The 7,271-nt window shown below is 42.6% G+C and overlaps 1 protein-coding gene and 1 long non-coding RNA gene across 3 annotated transcripts in view; both read right to left on the bottom strand.

The window, feature by feature from the left end:
* The window catches only part of LOC116185578, a 20,685-nt gene extending 15,612 nt beyond the window's left edge, over window positions 1–5,073 (bottom strand). Inside the window, exons 1-2 of the long non-coding RNA XR_004150432.1 lie at window positions 4,981–5,073; window positions 4,331–4,333 (exon numbers count right to left, since the gene is read on the bottom strand). This is a non-coding gene — a long non-coding RNA (uncharacterized LOC116185578). The remainder of the gene's footprint in view (window positions 1–4,330; window positions 4,334–4,980) is intronic.
* Window positions 1–7,271, bottom strand: part of LOC102676282 (protein slit) — a 483,130-nt gene that overhangs the window by 425,485 nt on the left and 50,374 nt on the right. The window lies entirely within an intron of this gene.

Raw genomic sequence — 7,271 nt, 5'->3', positions numbered from 1 at the left:
AAAAAAAAAAAGGGAAGAAATTCGGTTGAGAGAACAGGGATTTAAACCCATTTTTCATACGTATAGACACATATATAAAGGGTTGGAGGGCTGAGAAACCTGGTGCGCGGGCACACGAGGCCCGTAATCCGATACTTCCGGCCGACTAAAGGCTTTAAAGGATAAAAAGCGAGCAACAAAAGTTACCTCGAACCGTTTTCGACAAGCTACCTTCACGAGGAACGTGAGACCGCGATAATGCCCTCCGCGTTGCCATTTAACGGCAACGAGCCGCTCGTGGACCGATCGACTAACTTTCCAGTCTTCTCCCGCCGTTTCCTTCTTACCCAACCCCAACCTTCTTCGTCTCCACTTCCTCCATCCGCCACGTGTATCCCGAATCACGTTTGACTCTCCTCCTTCCACACGATCTCCTCCTCCTCCTGTGTTCAAAGGTATTCAAAGATCGGCTCCACGTCACACGCGATTAATTTTCAGATATATATTCGCCGGCCGTCAGGGTGGTGAAACGGCTTTGCGCACCTCCCCCTCCCCTGCAGAGGAGAGACGATTAATCGTAATTAGTTGGCCAGGAATGTGTTTACTCGGCAGGGGGGAAGACGGCTCGAAGGAGCTTCTAATTTAATTTGCTCGGCGACGATTTTTTCTTACTTCGTTTTTCGGCGGGGGGATTATTGTATTAGGCGAGGGTTGTTAATCCCCCCCGCGTGATGGGGATCCGAGCGATTGCATTTGTGGAAAGATTTATGGTTATCTTTCTATGGAGGATTTTGCTGATTTCGATGAAGCTTGCTTCTCTTGGTTGATAATTTTAACGATATATCGGGTAAAAATTATGAAATCCTTTTCTTTCTCTCTCTCTGTTTTTCTAGCAGAGTATTAGAATTATTATTCCAAGGGAATTCTTTTCGATTCTTGGAATACTTGACTCGATGAAGAAAAAGAAGAAAAAAGAAAAAATTCTTTTTTATCTTGACATTTCGATAATTTAATTAATCGAGTGGCTTTCACTTCTTACGTAACTACCAGTTTCTTTGAATCACCATCATCGTGTATTATGTACGCCGCACAATCAATATTCCAATTTTTTCCTTTGTTTCTACTCGTAAGAACTCGTCGGAAAATCGTAAAACTTCGAAAATGATTGTCAGTCTTGTAATTACTTTTCAAACGAATCTCATCGATTCGTCAAAGAAATCCCAATACTCGTTGACCTCCTTCGAAGCACAACCTTCGTACGACTCTCAACCTCGACCTCGAGCTGAGAGGGGAGAGGGGGGGAAAAAAAAAATATAGATCCTTCTCGTTCCTCCTTCGATCCTCGAAGCGTTAACACAAGCGGTTAAAAATAATCCCAATTTATTAACCAACCTCGCTTTTGCCGCGCTTCCTTCTCCCCCTCCGCTTTCGCGTGATGGAACGAGGTTAACGACACAAAAGATGGGCCGACGCGCACGACGATCTGGTATCATTACGAGGGGGTTATTACGGTAATTCCTCGGCCGCGAAAATCTTGGGACGAATAATTAAGCGGGCGATCGATGTCGCGGCGATGGGTTCGCCGTCATCGATAACAGGAAAGGGCTTCGCATAATTTCGATGCCTTTTCTCGTGCCGTTAATAAGTCGAAAATGCTGGCCGGCCGTGTTGCGAATTCATGCGGCAAGTCCAATCTCGGCCGAGCCGAGATTCAATTACACGCGCGTTTAAGCAATTCCGCGAAATGAGCCCCGTTGCGTGTATACGTACACGTACGTGTGTGTATATACGTACACCGTCTCTTATCGATCGATCCTCTTCGAGAAAGATTTTTTAGCGAAAAATTTGATAGTGCAATTTTAAAATCAGAATTCCTCTAACGTAAGCAGGGATTACGGATCATCGGAGGATTGATTTTATACGATGATTACGTTCAAGTTTAGTAATATTTTTATTTTAATTCATCCTATTGTTTTGAAATAAAATTTGGAACAATTTTTAGAAGAATTTAAATGGGTTTATATAAGTAAGTTTTCTTCGTTACACGAAATCTCTACAGGAGTAAGTAATAGTAATATTTTTATTCTATTCCATTCTATTGTTTTGAAATAAAATTTGGAACAATTTTTGGGAGAATTTAAATGGGTTTATATAAGTTTTCTTCGTTGTTACACGAAATATCTACAGGAGTCGACCAACTGTCTTAATCCTTTTCAAAGATCTGATCCCTTTCCAGGATTCGTCAGAGCACACGAGCCTCTTTTACAAACGAACGAATTTTAATTATTACCATTGTCTTCTAAATCTTCTTCGAATCATACGACTTTGTGCAAAATAATCATCGATCCTTGTGTCAATTTTTTCACGTTATTTATTCAACCTCTTAATAAAATTCTAAACCAGGCCTTCGAGTCTTTTCTCAAAAAAAGACACAACAATGGACTTTATGGAAATAAATAAATTCCAAGAATATTGAAATTTTCCTCTAAACTCCATAGTTTAAAGATCAAAGTCAAAAATGGAAGAATATAGACTCCGTCACATATAAATGAAATCAAGTTAAATCTCCGTTTCATTTCAGAATAATTTTCAATGACACCTATACCACACCTTCGATTGGCAAGCTTTCGACAAGAAGACAACGTAAAAGCGTCCGATCTATTCACTCTGAAACCGTAAACTCGACGGCTCCAAACAATGGACAGTTTCCCCGATCGTAAAAGATTTCGCGCACAAAGGAAGTTGGAACATCGTAGCAAAAAAAGATCGTCCAGTATCCATGCCTATTTCCGGGTATCGTATTCCGTATTTCAACTTATTTCACCATGAAACACGAGTGTGCCCAGATCTCGATGCTCAGATTTGTCAGATACCATTCAAGTAAGTAATTTATTTAACCGGGGGCGTCCTTTGTCTCGTCCCGAATGAATATTGATACCATTATCGCATTTCGCACTCGCAAAGGATAAAACGAATCGATTAACCTTCGTTAATCCTCCCCTCTTCCGAGAGGAGATTCCAATTAAAGCGCGATTTCATAAGGAGATTAAGCGTTATCGATGATTACGCGACTCCATCTTCTTTCTCCAACTTTCTTTCTTCTCTTTCGCGCAAATTGGCTCGCAATTGCGCGTACAACAACCTTTCAAAGCGATCCAATTAGGAAGATAGTGGCGCCGAAACAAATGATCCAAATGGAAACAATTTTCAACGTCGATTCGTCCCATTAATCAAGAGTCATCCGACGCACGTTCGATTTCGAATAATTGGAAATAAGATTTATCAGCGTAGGTCGAAATAAATTAAAGATAATTAAAGATAACTCCATCAATTTATAATTAAAATCTTGGGGGAAGGAAATTAAAAATACGTTTCTCATACACTTCTTACACGAAGAAAGACGTGGACAAGTATCATATCTGAGGGATAAAATATACAGAAATTTCACGCGCACTGTCTGTAATCTCAGACACATCTCCTATTTCCACTTACGTGATTTAATCCATTTCACGGCGAAATACGGGCAAGAACTGGGACAGAGGCTTGAGATTAATAGACGATCAACGGTCACAAAACAGGAGAGAGAACAGGAGGCAAAGATCCAAGGAGGAGTCCTACATATATCCAATTAATTATCCCCCGCTGAAGAAAATCGAGCGTCGCTTTTCCAGCTCGCCGGCGGTCGAGCATAGAGCCTAGTAATCACTTTTCTCGGCGAGGAAAACAGACGATCCGCTGTTAACCGCAGACAACCGCCCCCAGCCCCCCTCCCTTCCTCCATCTTCGAGAGGGCTCATTGGTTTCCGGTTAATCGCGCGGGCAACTGGACCGTTCTAACGAGCCTCGGCTTTTACGCTCCTCGCCTCGAAATTCGAAAAATCTGCCCGCGAGAACGCCGAACGAGGGAGAGAAGGAGGGAAAAAGAAAGGAGGAGGGAAGGGGAGGGAAAGAGAGAAGAAAATAAGAGCGAAGGGAACAGGGGACGGATCTCGACAGAGGCAGAGACGAGCCATTGAAGCTTGTTCATTGTGTTGGAATCAAGACTCCCCGAGCAGGCGAGAGACCCGTGAATGAAAGAGAGAAAGACGGTGAGGACGGGTGCGTGCAGGGGCGGGTTATAAGCCGAAAACAATGGCGACGAGGTTTCTTGCACCCTCCATGCGTCAAGTTGTACATCCTGTAAGGCGCTTACCGCGCCACTCGACTCGAATGTTACAAGGGGGCCGGGGCAAGATGGGGGGATGGTTAACTCGATCCCGATTCACGACGCCGCGATACACCGATCCGCCCTCTGCGATCGCGCCCTCGCCTGTTAAACACCTTGTCTATCTTCGAATTTATCGCGATGAACAATCTGGGAAGGGAAGGGAGGAAGGGTCAATGGTATTGATTTTTGGTTTGATTTGGATTGAAACGAAGGTAGGGTCGAAAAAGATGAAAATGGATTTTTTAGAGGTAATAATATTTAGAAAATAACGACAAGGGTTGTGATTCAAGTTTGCAAAGATATTGCGCTGAGAATATTTGCAAAGATATCGTTCGCTTCAACTCGTGGATTTAAGCGGCACGGTGAAATATTTTTCGATCGTTTTTTGTTTTTTTTTATGTTTTTTTTTTTTTTCCCATAGAATATCATCTAAAAGGGATGCAATCTAATTTACGGTAGGTGAATCAAAGAATGAAAGGAACGTTTGCGAACGCTTGAAAACTGTATCACAAAGATACAGGGGAAAATCAAAGGATATTGTCAACAAAGGCAAGTGTCTTCTCTTTTGAAAAGAATCTCGACCTACTTTGGGGAGATACGCGATTCGAAACGATTAAAGAGACACTTCGATCGCTTAGATAATTCGTTCTTTGTCTAATTCCCAAGACAACGGCTGGGAAACGTATAAATATTCTATTCAAATTAACTCGACAAACACGAATAAATTATATTTCCTCTTTAAAATAAACTATCTTAATACACGTATGAATCGTTTCCACTTCAATTGAATCAACCTTCGCACAAAGTACATAAAGTACCAACCTTCATTTTAATCAATCTTATCTCTCATAAAGCAACCGAGATCTGGCTCAAATTTAACGCCCACGTATCTCTTTCACGCGATCGCCTTTTCAAGAAATCCAATTTCCCCCCGTATGAATATAATAAAAAAATAAATCTTCTTCGACGAAGCCTTACGAAGAAAAACGAACAATAAGATCGAATCAAAAAAATCCATCAACTTACACAAACAGACACCAAACACTTTTCAACGGTACACGACTTAACAAAACTTATAATACAAAATCAAATCCACTTAATCCAACCCAATTCGTGTCCATGCTCTTGACCCAATTCGAGCGAAAGTCACGTGGATCCTTGCTTCGACGAAACGTCACCACCCTCTCCACGACGATAAAGCGTCGAAAGCCACCCTCTTCGCCGAGCATCTTCGACGCGGTTGCCTAGACTAAATTGCGTCTTTCGCGCTAATTACGCGGGAAGCTGTCGTCGCGATCGTCACGACACCGAAGCTCTGCGTTCATGTTTATTCAGACGGTTTCGGTTGTCAGGCGGAATTTCATTCCGCGAGGAGAGGGGAGAGGAGGGTGGTGAGACGATTATAAAGTCAAAGCTCGCGAGAAAGAGGAGGACGAGGACGACGAGGACGATGGGTCAGGGCGTCGTCGTCGCGACACCCCCGCGTCGAGTTTCAGACGATACCAGGGGGAGGAGAAGGGGTGCAGGGGAGGGACCACGAACGAGGAGTTTTGGAATTCGTGGCGCGTAAGCGGCGGCTGGTAATTAATAGCCACGTTCTCGAGAGAGTTTGATTACCTTTTCGACCTTATCCGCGAACCGTCTCTCCCTCCCACCCCTCGTTCGAGAGTGTCCTCGACTTCTTCCTCCTCCACGGTTGGCGCAATTTCGCGTGCCAAGAAATTAAGGAACTACGCGATCGAATCCCCGTGGAGGAAACAATGGATCTGCGAAGGTTTTGTTTGAATTTCTATCGGAATTTCTCGGAGCGAGGAATTTAATTTTCGATTAATTTTGACATTTTCTTGAGGGGGGCGTTGTTTCGTTTGTTTCTTTGTTGTTCTCTTTCGTTTGACTCTCTTTGAAATTTTAATGGTAAAGGGATACCATTTTGATTTTGAATTCCATTTGTTTATTCGTTTTTGAGATATTATTCGAAGAGAAGGAAAATATTGCGAGGATAAAAAAATATTATCGAAGAAGATATTAAGATAAGTAGGATTTTTTCCCCTTCCTTCGCAACTTGTACATGGATCCAAGATATCGAGTGAGGAAAGACATCTGTGTGGTGCAATCAATGCGAGCAAGAGATTTTACATTCCCCGTGGGAGGTAGGAAAGTCAAGCTCGATGGAAACGTCGAGTGGGATCGGATAATTCTTGTTTCGATAGAAATCGAAGCTTCGTATAAGAATATAAATATTCAACCGGAATCAATGTTGCAAACGTAACATAATCGTGGTAACAACTTGCTTAAAGAAACTGGCATAATGCTTAAACGAATTCAATATCAGTTTCTCGAAATAATTCAAACAATTATTCTCCATCTCGAAATCTCGTTTTCTTCCAACGTTTCTCCTCGATTATTCGCATTCATCACTTTACGATAACTTTATACTCGTGCTCTCGGATTTTGCTCAAAATTTTTTTCGATTCCTTTCACGATCCAAGCGCCAGAATTCTTGGTCACGAAAAGGGACGCCCTCGGTTTAATTCGTTTACACCCAAGTAATTTCTTTTCTTGGGAAACTATCAGAAAAACGGTGCCATCTGCACCGTCTCTTCTTCCTGGCTGACACGCTGGCTGGTCGTCCAACGAGACTTTGCTCCAACTTAATTCGACCGCACGCCCGATTCGGCAGATGCGGCGGACAAATCGCGTTGCGAACCGACGACGATTGGGGTCAATTAATTTCGGGTTAACGCTGTCCAAAGACTCGTTATTGCCTTAACTTGGACCCCCACGTTTCTTCTGGGACGACATTTCGGGGCGGGGAGGAGGGGGAGACGGATTTAGGGGACAATTGGTTCCTTGAGCATGATGGAAGGGGAGGAGATTAGAAGAATAACGATTGTTTGGCGAATTTGGGTGGCGATTGATCCTTGCCAGGGAAGCTTGGTAATGATAATGGATAATTTGGTAACGAATTTCGAACGAATGATAAAAAGAATCGATATGAAGGTAAATCGAACTCGAAGTCTCTTGATAGAGGATGAAGCTAAAAATTAAAAATTGAAAAATTCTCTTGGAGGAGTTTCTTATTGGA

Source organism: Apis dorsata, unplaced genomic scaffold, assembly GCF_000469605.1.
Source record: "Apis dorsata unplaced genomic scaffold, Apis dorsata 1.3 scaffold_220, whole genome shotgun sequence".
Taxonomy (NCBI): domain Eukaryota; kingdom Metazoa; phylum Arthropoda; class Insecta; order Hymenoptera; family Apidae; genus Apis; species Apis dorsata.
The sequence above is the reverse complement of the archived record's forward strand: the minus strand, read 5'-3'. Positions and strand labels throughout refer to the sequence as shown.